Source organism: Ambystoma mexicanum, chromosome 8, assembly GCF_040938575.1.
Source record: "Ambystoma mexicanum isolate Mex_15411 chromosome 8, UKY_AmexF1_1, whole genome shotgun sequence".
Taxonomy (NCBI): Eukaryota; Metazoa; Chordata; class Amphibia; order Caudata; family Ambystomatidae; genus Ambystoma; species Ambystoma mexicanum.
This window is the reverse complement of record NC_090929.1, coordinates 148,339,605-148,358,756: the sequence shown is the minus strand read 5'-3', so window position 1 is coordinate 148,358,756 and position 19,152 is coordinate 148,339,605. Positions and strand designations below refer to the sequence as shown.

Sequence of the window (19,152 nt, the reverse complement as noted above, 5' to 3'; positions counted from 1 at the left end):
TTTCTGTGCCCCACTAAAAACCAGCAATACCGTTTTTCCTGTCCACACACTCCGAGGCGTTACTAGAGCAGGGGCTGGGGTGGCTGAGGGGGCTATTGCCCCGGTCCTTTTGGTTGTAGCCCTGGATTGAAGCTCAGGAGCTACACCCAGAAGGCTAGCTATTCCCGAGCGCAGTCAGTCCCAACATTCGCATAACCCTGGCTCTTTTCCAGACCTAGCAACACCCATTCGCCCACTTTTGTGAATTGCAAGGGAGTGAACAAATTACAAGCTGTGAGAAAAATGCTTGCCTGAAATGTTGCCTGCTTCAATCATTATCCCAGACATAGTTATCATTCTTATGTTCCCAAAAAACAATTTGAGTGTATGCCAAACAGCCAGGAACCCACATTGGTGCTATTCGCCCCTTTCTCATATGTGATTTATTTACAAAATATGATGATTTACTCAGTGATTTATTTATTTGTCTTTTGAGTGAGTATGATTATTTACTGACGTCATTTACTTGCCAACCGATCCAGAGAGATTTGTTTGAAATTGGTAGACTGCTTGCAGACAAGACCACACAGAGTGACCCTAAATGCATGTTTGCTTGGTCTTGTGATTTAATATTTGGGGCAGAAAGCACCCTCTTTAAGCCATGCCAAGCACACAGTAGGCATCTAATGACAATAAGGAAACGAAACGATTGAGAGATGTACTTATTAGACAACAACATAACTGGCCTGTACAATTAGTTTAGCAAGAGACTTGAGATCACTTGTAGAGATTACTCTCTCGCGGCCATGTTTAGCCAGATGTGTGTTTTGCACATTTAAATGAATCGCCAGTCTTCTTAAATAGCCCTTGTAGTTCCCACGGAAGCAGCTTTGTATAGATGTTAAGAACTTGTAATTGTCATTTTTAAGTTTGAACACCCATAGTTTGTAAGACCAAGTAAAGCACAAACATTGAAATAAAAAAGCACCTTTTTGTTCTACGTTGCATTGCTACGTGCTTAAGTTTGGAAATATTGTTTTTTTTTGGTGCATTTCATTTGTTAATGTCCTGTTAGAGCACTTCCCTCTGTTGCTCACCTGACAGCAGGGACGTCATTTCACCAAAATGCCAGGGGTAGCGGAAGTGACATTACATGACCCTTGATGACATCACAGGAAGTGATGTCATTTGACCCCACCCGAAGTGATATTGCGGGTAGCGATGGAACACGACCTTTCACCCGTTGACAAAACAGGAAGTGGCATCACATACCATTGTACACTACGAAAAATATGGTTACGATATCACTATAATGTGATGTACATTTCATACAAAAATGGATCACCATATGTATCGTTAATATCAGTGTGTATAGGCCATATTACCAAATTACTTTGAATGCAAGCAGATGTCCATGACCAAATGATAGTGATGTGTAATTATATAGCACTTATGCTTAAGCGCTTTTATATAGAAAAAATGTACACCCAATATCACCCAAACTGTGTTGGTGCTCATTTATCGACCTCAGAAGCATGAAAGGCTGAGTTGTGGCGTTGAAGAACAGACTAAATCAGTGACTCACCCCTGAAGTGTGCCTGAAATAAACCTCTAATGAGTCTAACAATTATTGTACAGAATTCCAGAAAGACACATTATTTGGTATTCCTATTCTTTCTTATTTAGGGTCAGTGCTGAAAGTGTTAGACTTGTGGGACTCCTGTTTTTATTTTTCTTATTTTTTTAAGGGGCCTGAACAAGAAAGCCAGCCACCCCAGAAGTAAAGAGCCACAGCCCAGGAGATTGAATTTGAAAAAAAAAAAGTTGTACATTTTTTTAATTTTTTTTTTTTTAAGAGTTCGCAAGGAAGACTTCAGAGGTCGCTGTTGTGACCTCTGGTGACCCCTATATGACCTCCCTGTCTGACAGCCCAACATCCCAACCTCCCACCTGTGCTCTAACCCATGCTCCCACCTGCACTGCTGCACTCCTGCAGTGTCCTTCTGACATTGTAACCAGGGGAAACCCCTGTTGAGCTCCTTTTTGACTTGCTGGCTCTTCATCCTCTTCCTTTCCCTGAAACATGCTTCATCTCGACCATTTTAAAAAGCGATCCTTTTAATATCCAAATGAGGAACAGCCCCCTTCCACCGTCTGCCTATTACCTCCCTGGGGTCACCTGACCTCTTCATCCTAATTATTTGTACCTGCTACTTTATTTTTCAAATTTGTCTCACCTGCTTTCAATTTTGGCGATCAAACCTTTGTTTTTTCAAACTTTAATCTTTAAAAAGTTTCATTTTCTCCAATTTACCAACATATTCTGAGCAGGATAACCGGAGATTTGCAGACATCAATACCTACATAAAGAGAACGGCACATTCCTCTTTCCTGCTGTACCCAGTGACCTCTCCAATAGCAACACTGGTCTAACTGTCCAGTAGAAGGAGCCCACCAAAAAGCCATGAGGATTGATGGCAGCCAATCCGGACACCTCAACATCCACCGATTCTGGCACGGCACTGCCGGGTCTCGGATGTTGAGTAAGAATGGTTTGTGGTTGGAATAGCCATCCTGCACGGCTTGATTTTGTTACATAAATGGCTTCACTGCTAGACAATCTGTACAGGATTTTGTAAACCCAGTGGGCCTGCTACTTCACAAGAAGTGCATTGGAGCAAAGGAGGTATTGCCAGTGAGCTTCTCAGATTTGCACGTGAAGCATTACACCTGATTCACAATGCCTTCCGTGGGAGCACCGCTGAGATGCTGACGTACACATGTGACTCACAAAGGTTGGCTCAGTCATATCGGAGATACTCCAGGTATCCCCAGATTTGCTCCAGTTTTGGGCTTTGTCAATCGGGGATATGACTGCAGGTGCAAATCTGAGAGGCTCATGGGAATCGCATGGTTTGCGCCATTGCAAATCTTCATGCACGTCGCCTAATGTATTGTGGTTGACTGTAATAAGATCTGTCTGAGAAGAATCGAAGTGAATATTTTCCTAGAGGGAGTAATGTGAAACACGGAGGTGATAGAAAGTGTGTATTTCCTAGTGATCTCCCACCAGAAACATGCATGGGAAAACAGCAGCCAATGTTCGGGAAGAGGAAAGTTCAAAATGTTGTTCTTATGCCCTGTATCATTTGCACCTCCCTCCCCCTTCTTAATCTGTTCTTTACTTGATGCAGTAATGACTAATGACACTTGAGTATGTGTGTGTGAATGTGGAAGCCGAGGTGACCTCAGGAACACCTTTAAAGAACCTGTTAATGCTCCATTGCTTTTGCCCTACAGCATAGGTAGTACGCTCTTTCCATCTGTCTGAGGCTGCCTGCAGAGGTCAGGGGCCCTGCACAAAGCATCCAGGATAGATACAATAACTGCTCAAGTGACTGATGACAAAGTTACTTCTGGCTACTTTGGGTACTGTGACGCGTCAGAAATGAGAGCCGGACACAAGGATGTCATGTTTTAACCAAAGGTGTTTTATTAAGAAGGGTTGGAAACAAGCCTCTCTGACCCTATGCTAAAGAGGAGTTTCCCTGCCGATAAACCGAAACTAAGGAAGTGTAGGGAAAATATCTTCACCTGGCCAAAAAGTGTTCACTTGTTCACAACTGAAATAAGTATAACTCTATCAAAAAGGTTCTCCAAGGCTGAAGCCCTTGGTTCCAGAGGTTGGATCCCCCCCAACTCCCGATTCCTAATTATAAGAAGAATAGTCACTTTTGTAAACAGATTCTTTGTGTCTTGTTTGGACTCTCAAGATTCCTGTTTAGGCAACCAAGTCTTTAAGATACCCAGTCAATATATCTAAAGCATTGCAGAGTGGTACAATTCAGAGTGGACCATAACCCCAAAAAACACTGCACACATTAATTAAATTAAAGGGTAGTGGGGTAAAGGGGTTAACATGGGCCAGGTAGGGGTGGCGTTTATAAGGGTAGAAAAACAGGGGGCTTGAGGGGGAACCCACCCAAATAAAAAAAATTCAAAATAATTCTGTATTTTGTCTGGGATGAAATGTACCACTCTGTAACTGTAGTCGGTAAGATCACATATAACCGTCTCTAATATTCTTTCTTTACAAAGATAGGTGAATGAGAAATAGTCTGGGAGTGACCCAATTCGTAGCATTTCATGCTAAGGAGGCCTAAGTCAAATAGAAGTTCAAGTTATAAAAGAGAAATCTGAGAACAAGCTGGACATTGTTGATATATATCCAGGCACGGAACAAAGGGATAATCAAAAACTATGAACTATGCATGAAACTAAGAAATAGCCCAGAAGGAAAAGATACTTGTTGGATAGGTGTTCCAAGAGAGGAGAAAAGGATCACTCCTTATAGAGGAAAACAAGAGAAGATACAAAGGTCCAAGACAATAATGAATGAACTGTACAAGCTGATGAAAGTGAACCCTAGAGACTATTGGAACATCTTCTATTGAAAAGTGTTTGAGAGATAAGCCAACAATCCCCAAGAGTAGGGAGACATTCTTCTGACTTTGAGTTGTTAAAATAGTGATAGGGTCAAATAGGTTAGAGTTGGACGGTTTCATTTATATACATTGACTGACAAGGACCATAGCTAGTTTTGTTAGGTAGCAACACCTTTTTAGAATAGGAAAACACAGGCTTTATTGGTTTTCTTTAATAAATAGACCAGTGACATGTCTAATTATAGTGTCATTGTAATTGGTTATTTGTAATGTGCTTAATACCGAGAGGTTTATAAGCGCGAACCCGGGGATCGATTCTGTATTGCTCTGCATAGTCCTGTTTCCAAGGTGAGCGCATTGCCCGTGAGCTGTCTTCCCGAGACAAAGATGGTGCCCTCCTTCTGACCTACCACAGTACCCTCATGCATGACTTGGTTGAGTGCAATAGCTGAAAAAACACACACACACACTTACACACACACACTTACACTACACACACACTTACACTACACACACACTTACACTACACACACACTTACACTACACACACACACACTTACACCCACACACACACACTTACACACACTCCAATTTACTGTGAAATGTGTTGCCACACTTTGAGTGAAAGGCAAAACTCTTTGGGGCATGTGGCATGATTGAACGCAAACTCATGTAAGACCCGGTTGAGCTCAGTAGCTGATAATGAGGGCTTAATTTTCTTGTCAAATATATGAGCATGCTTTGAGTGAAGGGGAAACAATTATTGAAATGTTTTTTTTTTGCAGGGTCTTGAATTCGTGGCCAGGTGCCGGATCATGCAGATCAGCACAGCACTAGCAAGTTTTGACAAGCACACTTGGGGCTGTCAGTATCTGAGTTTTGGGTGGCCATGGTCGGCCTCCAATGAATAAGATGTCCTCAACCTAGCAGCCAAACCTTGGCGGGTGGGATATTGGACATTGGAGGGGCGTTAGTTTTACCGAGTGCACCATCGCCCACAATTGTATCTTAGGGCTGTAGGGGAGAGGAAGGCATGGAAATGTTGCATGGTTTACAGAAGAACAGCTCATTCTGCAATTGTTGGGGATGTACAAATCATGGGTGGCAGCGCAGTACAACATGTAGAAGCCAGACGTAGCACATCAACCAAGGCTACAAGTACTTAGAGGAGCAACAGAACACTGTTTGAGGTGGCTACCTGTGCTTCTAATGTCACCAATGGCCTGGCTGCATCTGACACTGCCATCCCAAAACCCACCTTCCCTAACATTTGAATCTTACACAAGTGGGAATGCATACCATCCTCCCACTTTGCAACAAACCAGGTACACGTCCGGGTTTTGCGTGGGTCTGTTAAGGTGTTCTTGCCGATGCCACCCAGTGGAAGAGGATGTTGTAAATGAGGAGGGTTTGGAGTTGCAGCTTTCAGTAGTAGGTCGGAGACAGAAGGGCCAAGGGCAATCGCCCATGTTGGTGGTGGCCAGTTTTCTCTCGGGTGGTAACACCCAATACATGCCCCCTTACCCGTTCAACTCCTATACGTCCGATGATGCCAGTGATGGATCTAGGGTGGGTGATTATGACCAAGACTTTGACTATGCCCCACCTTGTCACAAGAGAAGGCACAGAGATATGTTTAAGAACATAATAAACCCCCATCCCCAGCAGTGACCCAGAGGTACTGCTAGAGCGGCAAGCAAACTCGAATACGTGGCTGGCCAGCACAACCCTGCATGCATTTAGAGGGCACATATGCCACACAGCTTGCCTCCTCTCTACCCTAATCTCTGTCTGCAACACCTAGCTAGAGACCCCAAAGATTCAGTGGTAGACCATCATCAATAAATGGCAGCACCCACCAGACCTACAAAGCAACCAGTGACACCGAGGTCCTCGTTCTCCTTGCAGAGCACCACGTTTCTTATCCTCCCGCCTCTATCCAATAACCAGTATCACCGACTGCCGTACGTGCAGACCCAGAGCGCAGAGCTTCTGTGCAGTTCATTTGTTGAGCTTGAGATGAATATTGCCACCCGCACAGTGCGCCAAAATATGGAAAGCCAAGGACAAATGGTGGTATCTAATCGATGCTTGGCCCAATAGAGTTACATCATGCCCAGGAAGGGAACCAACATAAACAGACCAACACGAGTCTGTGAGTCCGCAGCAGCACGTGGGAGGATAGCTCAGTGGCAACGTGCTCGCCTTGGAAGCAAGACGACCCGGGGCAACACAGGTTCGATCCCCGGGTCCTCGCTGAGAAACCTGCAGTATTGAGGGCGTTATAAATAACCTATCATATCGTATCATGCTGGCACTGCTCCGCGCTATCAACCCTGAAGTAGAAGGCGTGCGATAAACTGGATGTATGTGTTTGTCAAGTTGTTTCAGATGGCATTTTGTGTGTGTTGGCAAAGGGTTCCTTGTTTTCTCGAAGCAAGATGGAGGCAGTCTGTTCACTGCTGATTCTTCCTTCTTGCTAGGGCAGGGGCTCCAACCTAAACCAAGACCTCTGGGTGGCGAAAACCTTGAACCGAGGGGCCAGGAGGATAAGGAATCTGGGCGACTCTTAATTATTTTTAATAACTGGGTAGATGACTCCGTTCGGTACTTTCATGCTTGCGAACATTCTCACTTGCCTCTACTGCTCCCCAGGGCCCCATTAGCCGCAGATACTATAATAGCATTTGATGCCATCTGTCCAAAGGCTGTATGGGATTTTGAGAAGCGTGACTCAGAATCTGCTTAACCTGTTGGAGGCTACCGGCGAATCGCTTCATCACTGATGTGCAAAAAAAAAAAAACCTAGGAAAGTTTCAGAAGAGCTTTGGTTCTGAAAGCCAAGCTCAGCAGGCTGCCAGCCTGCCATGACGCCAGCGAGTCAGACTGCGGTGCATTAGGTTTGACCGAAAGAAAATTAATTTTAGGGCACGCTGGGACTTGTGTCCCATGCAGAGAAAAGTATCTACTTGAAAACCGTTCACCTTGAGTGACACTCAGATGTGTGTGCCTCAGGGAAGGACTGGTCTGAACCAAAGAGGCATACTTTGAATTGTGAGTTTCATAATAATTACTCTGCTAAAACATTAAATGTAGGCTTATGGCTATAGTGGGACGCTAGGCCGTGGCAGACATTGTAAGATGGGTTTCAATTCACCTTGAGTGACACTCAGATGTGTGTGCCTCAGGGAAGGACTGGTCTGAACCAAAGAGGCATACTTTGAATTGTGAGTTTCATAATAATTACTCTGCTAAAACATTAAATGTAGGCTTATGGCTATAGTGGGACGCTAGGCCGTGGCAGACATTGTAAGATGGGTTTCATTTCACCTTGAGTGACACTCAGATGTTTGTGCCTCAGGGAAGATCACTGCCCGCGTTCCACGGAACCGCAGGCTGCCTCCCCACAGTGTGCCGCCATCTTTCCCCACCTTTCCTTTCCCCCCTTTTTTTTTTTTAACCAAATCTCAACCCCCCCCCCATGCCCCACACTCATCTTTTTGCTGCGGCTGCCCCGCTGTCCTCAGCTGTTCTGGCTGGTCAAAATGGAAAGGGAAGAGGGGCTCTGTATGGAGCCCTGCCTTCCCGTTCCATGGCAGCCATCTTTGCAAAGTATTTTCATTGAACGGGACGCGTGCAGCTTCCCATTCAATGAATGAATATACTTTTTTTTTGTTTAGCACTTAGCACCCCGGGATACTGCTTTGGCAACCCAGGGTATTAATGGCGTTAACACCCCATTCTAAGGGCTCGAACGGGGGTTAACAGCTCAGAGCTCACCGTTCCAGCCCTTGGAATGGGGTGTTAACCCCACATTATGTGGGGGAGGCATGGTCATATTGCCTCATCCTCTGCTTCGCACTTTCCACCTCTCCCCCTTCCATGCACTTTTCCCCTCCCCCCTCTCCCATGCACTTGCACGTTCTCAATGTCACTGGGCCTGGTAAGATCGCTGTTTTGTTCTCCCCTGTTCCCCTCCCTTGCTTTGTCACGCTCTGAAACACTTGTGTACGAGTGCGATAGAAATAAAATATCAATCAATCAATGTGGTAACTAGGCCCTTTTAGTGTGAAATAACATTAGGGATGGACTCTGACAGAAGTAAATAGTGCTTTAAACGGCTTGTTCGGGGGAGTCGGGTCAGGATCAATGTGCTCCCCTTGCAAACAAGCCAAGGCAGTACAACCTTGGTCCCCTGTCTGGCGCTTAGAAGCTGGATGATTCCGGCATTAAGTGTGATATAAATCGCCTAGAAGTGCAATGCTGACTAGCATGACCATTTATGAAGTTTTAGTGGCGAACTTCCAGTACATAAAAAAAAAGTGCACCTCCCAAAGATCTCTTTTGCTTTTTGTCTTATATGATACTATAAGGCCGACTGCAAAATTTGAATTGACCATTACCCATTGACTAGTGATAATTGACTCTTGGGGAGTAAGAAATGGTGTGTTGTGTGTAGGTGTAGAATTGAGGTGGCAAGGGACTTCCTATGGGTGACTAGGAGCTTGCAAAATGACACCCCCCCCCAATACAAGGGTTAGAAAAAGCACATGAAACCTCAGCAAATATGTTATGTCATTTAGACGTGCGTCGGCGGAGGAGGCACTTGCCAAATGAGCAAATACCCATGAGTTAGAGATCATTTATATGATGCAGATGAGGGTATTCATTTATTTCAATCTCTGTAGTATTATTTATATAAATGTTTATGGTGCAAACCACATAGTCAAATGGGGATGATTGTATCATTGTATCCATTCTTAAGGCGGAGTCACTCTTCCAACGACTCAAACCTGTGATATGCATGTGCCTGGCTCCGTGCCCAACCCACTGAGCTAACTTGTCAACTGGGGCAGAGCATTGAATGCACTACTATAAAATGTATGCAACTAATTCTCTTATTTGAGTCTCTCTCGGACATTGCAGCAGGTGTGCAATAAGAACACAACCACTGACCTAGGCAACTGTTTTAGCTTTCGTGCACGCATCACAAAGGCCTTTGTCAGAGATTTATACCATTTGGAATTGGAATTGCTGAAGGAGTTTATAAAGTGCCTCGGGGAGACCAGACTGCATCACAGGTGGCAAGCACACACAGATGAAATGATAATAATTGCTGACTAGTCCTGGCAAGGAATTATCGAACATACATTTTGCGGATTGGAGAGTTATGTAAGCTGAAATAGATGCAATAGTCCAATTTTGAGTTGTATTGTAGTTGTCATTTATATAGCGCCTTTTACCATTATTATAGTCTCAATGCACTGCTGGTCGGAATGCCCTCGGGGGGCCAAAGATTAGGATGGGTGTGTGCATTTGGCCAAATAAGGTTTCAGACAGAGACACTGCACAGGGACAGCCCTTCTCGACCTGACGATCCAAATTGTTGAGACCAAAGACAATGGCCGCCCATCTCTCTTCCTACTGTTCGACCTCTCTGCGGCCTTCGACCTAGTCTACCACAGCATCTTAACCTTGCATCTGACCACATCAGCCTCCTTCTCACCCAAGGCATCCAAATGTATCCAATCCTTGCTATCCGAAAGATCCATGAGAGTCTTCTCAGACACTACAGCTACTGACCCATCACCCATTACCTGTGGAGTACCCCAATGCTCCTACGCGTCCCCCACTTTTTATAACATCTTTACCAATATGTTATTTGACCTCCTAGACGACGTTAATGTCTGTATACCAACTACGCTGATGATGCACAGATCCTCATCACGCTCACGGGCATCTACGAGACTGAGTCCTCCCACCTCAATGAAATCTACAGCAAAATCCAAGACTAGATGGCCAAGCACACGTTGTGTCTCAACCACGACAAAACCGAGCTCTTACTTAGTGGCTCCAGGCAATGACTAAACAAACTCAACCCACAATACAACTCTTTCAACATAGACGGAAACGTTATCAATGTCTCCAAAAATGCTAAAGCCTTAGGGGTCTACCTCGACTCCACTTTATCACTCTCAAAACAAGTGAACGCCACAGCTTCTGGCTCGGCCTATACTACCAAGCTAATAACTGCTTGCAGACCATTCCTGTCTACACCAAGCTGCATCACACTGGCCAGAGCCCTAATTGTATCAGAAATTGACTTCTGCAACTCTCTCTACCAAGGCAAAAGTAAACAAAACGTCCACAAGCTTTGAATCCTCCAAAACTACCCTCTTAGAGCAGCTCTCAACATACCACGTTATGACTACATAACGCAAGCCAGACAGACGACCAAATGGCTCCCTATAAAAGACAATCACTTTCAGAACGCTGATGATCACCCATAAATGCCTCAACAACACAGCCACGAAATATTTGACTGACAAATTCACCAGGAAAACCTCATCAAGACCAACCAGAGCCAAATACGCCCATTGCCTTAGCATTCCGAAATTCAGACTCCTAAAATCAGGTGGATCCAGCTTCCCTGTTCTAGCTACCAAAACTTGGAACTCACTTCCCCTCTGCTGAAAGATGAACACTTCTCCCTAGCTTTCAGATTCAAGTAAAATCCTGGCTCCTCACTCAAACCACCCTCTCCTGGGCCACACCCTCAATCCTACCACTGCCTGTACATCTTTGTAAATACGGTATAAATGCCCACCTCAGCAGCACTCACTGCGTTTAGTATACCTCCCTTTCTTCCTCTTATTTATTGATTGTAACCCCATTATGTACTGTGCTTTATCTGCATATTCTACTGTACCAATTGTACTATATCTGAACTTTCGATCGTCTCTATTGTACCTTTTGTATATGTATAACCTGTAAGTAACTCCTACCAAGTTCGAGCGCCCAGCTACCTCAGGGTTCAGCGCGCTTTATAAGAAAATCAAATCAAATTTGATCAGGTGTATGGGATTTCGTACGCTAATGCATTTCACGCTGCACCATTTGATGAAGAGGTCTATGGGAGTATAAATGCTAATGCTTTTCACTTTTCACCATTTGCACATGTCATCTATGGGACATCAAAAGCTATTGCATTGTTCAATCTCTGGTTCATAGCTCCAGTTAGTCCAATGTGCAGAGGAAAGGGTCAATGCCCAATTGACTCAGCTGTAAAATCGAATGCAATTCAAGTTTTGAGACCTTTAATTGACCGACTGAAAATATTATGCTGAGATAGTAGAGTAAACCCAAAAACCCTATCAAAACCAGCGTTTTCATGTGATTTTGAAAATAAAAAAAATCTTTTTTACGTTTGGGCTATTGGGTGTTGCTTGCGACACCTATAAACCAAAACGATTGCATTTGAGTACAGAAAAGGCATGTGAGGAGGGATACACAACTTGCAGGTCTTGTTTGGTTATTTTCCACCCACTGACTGCCCATGGCCATGCTAATCCCTATGTCCGTTCCCGACCAGTTACTGCCCCTCCAAGCCCAAAAGAACACCTCATGGGAACTCTTTGAGCTTGCTTTATTCGAGCCTTACTATCAAACTCTGTACTGGAAGTTCCTTCAGGTGTTGTTTCAATGCAATATGCTGAGAGTTGATGACTTAATTTGAGTTGTAAACCCACTACTGGTGTAATAAAATGTCTTAACCTAGTCTGCCTTCAGTCACTCGATTTATAAGCACTCTGGCTGTCCTTTACTGAAGCAGTGTTAAAAACAAGCATTGGAAAAGCCAAACGTTTTGGCTTTTGTATACCTATTAGGCATTTGCCAGGCACTGCTATTAGATGCCCAGGTACTCACACCATTATGCACCTGCTACCATCAATAGCTAGTTAATACCACTTGGGCAGTGCCTGGCAAGTACATTTCCCATGCCTACACAAAAGTCCAAACTGTTGGCATTCCCAATGCTTGTTTTTAAAAGTGGATTAACCCTGCACCAAATCCTTCTTTTTACCTTATTTTGTATATGTACCGGATTGAAACTGCTGCAAGTTGGGAACTAGTTAGCACCTACAGGAAGCCTTTTAAAACCTTTTTAGCGTCACACCAACAGCTCCAGGATCTACGTTTGACAATTGATGCCATAGAAACGTGCACAAGGGAGCATGTAGTAAACATTTAAAGCAGCGTTTGCCAGATTTGAAAGCCAAAACGTTATAGTTTCTGTCTTCTGCAGATATTAGATTTTCAGCACGCTATGTACTAGCGACCCGTTCCCAAGAGGTGTCTTTACCCGCAGGTACCCAAGCGCTGCTTTTGGCTCGTGCTCATCACACTTTTCTTTCATCTACATGTAGTGTTCCACGTGGAAAGCTTGCAAGCCCAATGCTGGCGAGATGTGTGTTTCTTGGGCATGTGTGTACAGTGCTCGTGGCACTTTGCAGCTGCTGCAGGGCATTTGGGGGAGAGGAGACCAATGGAGACGGTCATTTGGTGGGAGAAGGGATATTGCATGATGGGGGTCGGAGGCGCGTCTCATGGAAGCCCGCTGTCTCTAGATATTCCAAGGGTAACTACAGGTTGTGTGTTGGCCATCAGGTGGGGGCTGGTCATGCTGAAGGGGCATATGAAGAGGAGGCTCTTTATCGCTCTGCAAAGTCTTGAGAATCCGACATCCAAACTCCAGTGAGGGTGGAGGGAGTTGCAAAGGGTAGAGCAAAATATGCACGGGTGATGAATTGGGTTATTGAGTTAAAATAGTGCTGTTTTTAGAATGATGGCCCTATTGCCTCATGAAGTGCTATTACCAAAAAAAGGTCCATGCCATAGCTCACTACTCTCAATAGGTCTTTTTGGGGTTATGAGGTTGTTCTCTGTGAATTTGTGAGTTGTTGGCTCATAAATGCTACCATATTTTAAAAAAAATATAGGCCAGAATTGGTGCTTCATCTGGATTCTTTGGGGGCCAACACAGAGGCTCAGCCCATCGACACAGACCAGCTATTTGCATATGTTCCCACACCACATAAAATCATTCTCCAGATCGGCTTTGTGTACTTTGATGGACCTGCAGGAATTTGTCCATTCGCCCCAAGGGGAAACCCACCCAAACACCCCTGTGAGGCTACAGAGACAAGCCTGCTCTGCAACACCCTCCCTAGGGATCGAGGCAAGTGGTACCTCATCGGGAGATACTTCCCCCTCGCCCCTCTCCCCACCCCCTTTTGGGGACAGGGACTCCCATTCTGTATGAAGAAACAAGTATTTGCTATTGTCAACAGGAAAGTGTAACTGTTTCTTTAAATGGAAAAATCCCATTTAACTGCGACTACAAGGATGAAATGGGGAGGAGAAGAGGAGCCGCTGGAGACAGAGAGCGAGCGAGTGAGCGAAAGAGAGAGCGAGAGACTCCGACGTATGCCAGGAAGTACCAATGGCTATGTTGTATATGAGGGGAGGAGATTGAAGACGACAGAAAACATGTGAGCTGCAAAACGGCTCATAGGCTGGTGCAGAAGCAAAGCTGAACACGCAGCGTACTGTTACCGAGGAGGAACGAGAAGTGGAATTAGACGTGCTAAGTCTGGTAATTGGGTGAAGCGAAGTTGGATGTGTGGCATCCTGGAGGAAAAAAAAAAAGATAAATGGCAAAAAACCTTATGGTGGATTGGGGTTCCCAGAAACAGACCAACCACTCTGCGACTGAAGACGCGTAACCTAACATTATTGTAAATACCGTGGCACCATCCTAGACAACACTGCAAAGGAAGAAGCATTAAAGTAACAAGGGAGGCCAGGCTGGTGGAAAAGAGATCCGACCCAGAACAAGTAGATGCCTCAGAGACGTTATCCCTAAGAGCTACAGGGAAAATGGAGGAGACCGGGAGGGGGACAGAAAACTGGTATGGGGCCAATCCTACTCGTCCCAATCAAGATAAAGGGTTTATACGATTGCAACCCAGAGGAGTGAATGGGAATCATTATGGGACCAATCATACTCCTCCTTGGCAAGATGAAGAGATTATATCTTTGACACCCAGAGGAGTAAACGAGAATCATTATTGAAGTGTTCATTCCTGTAGCAGTCAAGGCAAAGGAAGTATAATCCAAGAATAAAATAAAGAAATGAGCATAACCAGAGGATAAGGCTGAATCAGAAAATCAGTCCAAAGACAGATATCCGAAAGGGATCAAAGATTGTGAACCGAATAAAAGGAAGGAATACTAAAGGAGAGCGTTCTAAAAATTTGATAACTTTAACCTGTGAAAAAAGAAGAACTTTTTATAGAGTAAACCAAGAGGAGGGCAATAAACCAACAGAGAACACTAATCCAAGAGAAAAGAAAAAAAAAGCCCAATACAGTATTGAGAGGCTGTGTGAACAGTCACCAGAGACTATCTGAAACTCGGCTACTGAACAGAAGCTGTGAGGAAAGGAAACCCTAGAGGATGGGAGTCCTGCCCCGGCCATTAGTTGCTATTATACTGGTAGGGTCCGTTAGAGTTCGTTTGGAAGGTGGACGGATTCTGTTAAGGCATTCACCGATGAGCACCGTAGCTAGTTGTGTTTGGTAGGGATGCCTTATAGCATAGGAAAAGAAAGGCATTTGCTCTTTCTTTAATAAAAATAGCAGTGAATTGGCTTCTCAGATGCCACGCCCTTCTGACCCGCCACAGTATATACACACACCTGTGTATTCTTGTTTTCCTCGCATGTGATTTTTATCCCCTCATGTAGCTTTTCCCAAGTTTCTTAGTGGTTTGCAATCTGTCCGGTCATAGGTGTGCATTACCGCCTGCAATTGACCATGCTGAGGTCACTCGTGTGATTGCTACAGGTGCACTGAAATACCCTTCTAATTTGATATATAGCGCTCGCTCCTCGTACCTTGATATGATAGGTTATTTATAATGCGCTTAATACCCAGGCGAGCACCTTGCCCCTGAGCTATCCTCCGGAGGCCTTCATATAACTTCTTTCGTTGTAGTAGACTGTGGAAATCCGTGCAACCAATGATGCAGAATTGAAACTGTAAATTCAGTCAGGTTGATAACACATCATCCTTGAACATTGAATGCAAAGTTCATGACCTCCCAGGCACTGCTGGTTACTTACACAATTCGCCGCTGACTTGTTCAAAAGCTCCTGCATTACTAAGGCAACCAGTGCGGGAAGACGTTGGCACACACTGTCCTCGTAGAAACCCACGCAATGCACTTTTTCCTTTTTTTTTCTCCCTTTTTTACATGCACGCCTCATACTTTGAAACCGTGCATCCGTGTGATTCAATTATGCAGAAGGACATTGAGCTAATTCTATTTTGTGGTGTACGCGCAAGAGTATCCAAATGACTTTTTGCATTGCTTTTGTGTACTGTACAAGCAGATGCCATCGCCAGTTCAATGGCCTGTCAGAGCCAACCTCAAAGAACTGTAAGATGGAGTCGAGACTGCACTTCCTTTTGAGAGGAGGAGGAATTTTTCATGTTTCTATTTATTTCGCAATTTGTACGTTTTTCACGAACTTGTAGGTGTACATTACAAGGCCTGTGGTAGCGGCCCAGGAGTAATGGTTAAGTTGCTCAACCCATAGGAAGAGCACTTTTTGGGCAGCTTATAACTTTACCACCCCGGACGAATCCTCATGAAACGTTGCAAAAAAAGGTTTATGGCCCCTTTAGGTGCGAAGTTTGGTGCGGTTTCGTCAAGGTGGGGGGTGCGAGGGGGCAAAGTTATAGGGGGGATCCCATAATGTGTGTTTTATGCCATAGACGCAATGGAAATAAATGTTTGGTCACGTCTACAGCCCAAACGGCTGGAAGGTTTTTCACAAATCTGCAGCAGGAGCAGCGGCTTGGTCCTGAAAGCATATTTTTGTAAATTTGGTGTAAATTCTTCCATGTTTTTTAATTTTTTTAATCATTTTTTTTATTTAATTTTTTTACAACCAAAAAGTAGGCTGAAAACAATTAGTGATTTCTGGGTTCGGTCTGTGGACGGGCGCCTGATTGGCCGGGGGGGTGGCGGTGATGTCCACAGACACAAGATGCAGTCGTTGATTTGATGGTGAAGAGCGTGATGTGCATCAGATTTTTGTAGACTCCCGCCATGCTGGCTTTGCGGACTAGGATATGTGCACTGGGCCCAATGACTACAGTAGTAGTATGTGTATTGTAATTATAGGTAATGTAGGAGGAGTACGTCTAAAATGATCATAGTAGTTTTACTTGTAACCATAACATCCCTTTTAACAAAGTTTTTCCATTTGAATATGTATACTCCTATCTATCTATCTATCTATCTATCTATCTATCTATCTATCTATCTATCTATCTATCTATCTATCTATCTATCTATCTATCTATCTATATCAGCGATAGCCACCCTATAGTTAATTAAGGTGAGTTGGTTCCCATACGAACCCCTTAAAATACTATTGTTAATTCCTTTTGATTCGAGTAAAGGATATGACCGAAATTTTCAAAGTGATTGATTAGGGACTTGAGGGCCCCAGCCCCTCCACACTCCACCCCCTGCACTCCCTGACTGCAAAGTTTCATGAAGATACATTAAAAAATTAGTTATGAAGAAGGCAAAACATTTTCTTTTCCAAAGTTGCGGCCTGCTTCCCATTCATTTTCCCATAGACAAAGAAGGTCAATTTTTGTCAAATCGCACAGCCCAAACCGCTGGACTGATTTGTACCAGATTGGAAACAGCTTGGGCACAAAGCGTTAACTCGCGATCTATGCTTGGTTTGGGGTTATTCCGTGCAGTAGTTATTTAAATATGTGATGGAGAAAGGGTTGACGCTTCTCAAGAATAGATGGCTATATCTCCGGGATTTACCAAAAACTGGGTGTTTTTAGAAAAGAAAGAGCTGCCATCTTGTTTTTCTCTCGATGTGAGAGATATTCAAGATTATTGCCGAGGATATGGGAATTTAAAAAGCAGGGAAAAAAAACATTTGCAGGCCAAATAGCCTGCAAATGCCATCATGCTAGGCGTGGGGGTGGCTAGACGGCACCAAGTTGAATTTAGAGGGGGTTTAGGGACTGAGTTTGCAACACAAAGCTTTCTGTAGCCTTGGCTATAGTTGGGAATAGCTGACATTTCAAAGCAAACTGCGTCACAGAAACAGCGTTTGGTGTGGGGGGGTAAGGGAAATGGCAGAGGAAGTGAGGGTGCTATCTGGGGAGTGGGGAGAGCTTGCAGAGATGAGGGGAACACTTGGTGAGGGCCTGGTGTGGTAAGAAAACAAATTTTTCTGCTGTTTTTCCGATATTCGTGGCTACATTCGAGGCTATAAAGGACTACGGATAGCCGAAGAAGGTATGTGTAGTTCAGTACCTGCGATTACAGTTTTAAAAAAATATATTTTTACAGCTATAGTGATATTTGGGGGTGAACTGCCCATGGCCAGTCTCATGATTGCCATCCAGGTCTCCCATCCATGCAGTAATCAGGACGGAACCTGCTTATCTTCAAAGTGAGAAAAGGGCCAGCCTCCTCATGCCATGTTGCCCAATAAATGAACCAAAGTTATACGACCACTTGGAGAAATGGGCCGGCCCTTTCCTTCCTTTGAAGCTAAGCAGGGCCAGTCCCCCTTTGAAGCTAATAGGGTCAGACCCAGTTACTGCATGGATGGGCGACCGAATGGGCATCCAAATTATTATTATTATTTTTTAACTGTGTTTCTGTCAGTCCTGGAAGGTTTTGCACTCAGACACAATTTATTTACATTTTGCTGAATTGAGTCTGGTATTTGTAGTCTCCCAATCAGTTTAAAAATATAGTTATTTTCACAGCAACATGTGTGTTACCCATCGCTGCATTAACTGGGATGAACCCTGCTTAGCTTCAAAGTGGTGAAGAGATCAGACCCCTGAGGGCATGTTGCCTAATAAATGAGCCCATTTTACAAGACCACCTAGGGAAACATCGCCTAAGCAGGCTGGATCCTTCTGTGCTTTAAAAATAAGCAGGGTCGGTCCCGGTTACTGTATGGATGGGAGACAGTCCACAGTCCCGAATACTGTGTGTTTTCTTAGTTTTAAATATTTCATAACACACAGCATCTGCATTATTATTTTTTAAACGGTGCTACTGTCAGTCTTTGAAAGTTTTTCACTCTGAGACAATTTGTTTACTTTCTGCCGAATTGCATTCTGGTATTTTTAGTCACACAGTCAAGATGGGGGCGGGGGGGAAATAATGACAAAATTGTACACTTTTTGCCTAACCTAGTTCTATAAGGATTTATATATTTGAGTGACACTATGGTATGTGTACTTTTCAAGTTAGCTTTATAAAGCAGAGTATTGTTGAATGCCAGACATGGGGGAAGAATGCCAAGTAAGTCATGAGTATTTGCCCATAATGTGGAAAGAGTTTGAAATCCTGGACGCTGATGCATACATTTTTCCCTGGTTGTGGCTTGTTTTCAGGGCACCAGTAAAGGAAATATGTGGGTGGACAGAGTAACTTTTTTCAGAGTGCAGATACAACCCGTTGGGTTTTTTTGAGGTTGGCAAGCTTGCTTAAAGGAATGGTTCGCCCAAAATTTTTTATTTCAAAAATAGATAGGCAATATTAAAAAAAAAAACGATTGCCATTTTTTTTTTTTAAGTCCCTATGTAAAATTTTGAGAAATTCAAGCTCAAAATTTGCAAAAGCAAGCACATGGGCGCATCCATTTTGTGAAATTGATGCCCGCCTGTGCTGGCTTTGGCTTTTGCGGCACTAATGAAGGAAAAGCCAGCCAGCTGTAGTAAACAAAACCTACCACTGGGTGGCTTTTCCTTCATTGGTGCCGGGACTCGGAGGACGCGGACCGGAGACTACAGGCAGAAAAGCTGCAGCTGCATCTCGGTAA

At 44.1% G+C, this 19,152-nt stretch overlaps 1 protein-coding gene across 2 annotated transcripts in view; it reads left to right on the top strand.

Moving 5' to 3' along the window:
- The window catches only part of DAB2IP (DAB2 interacting protein), a 1,964,804-nt gene that overhangs the window by 110,325 nt on the left and 1,835,327 nt on the right, over positions 1–19,152 (top strand). The gene's annotated exons all lie outside the window — the stretch shown is intronic.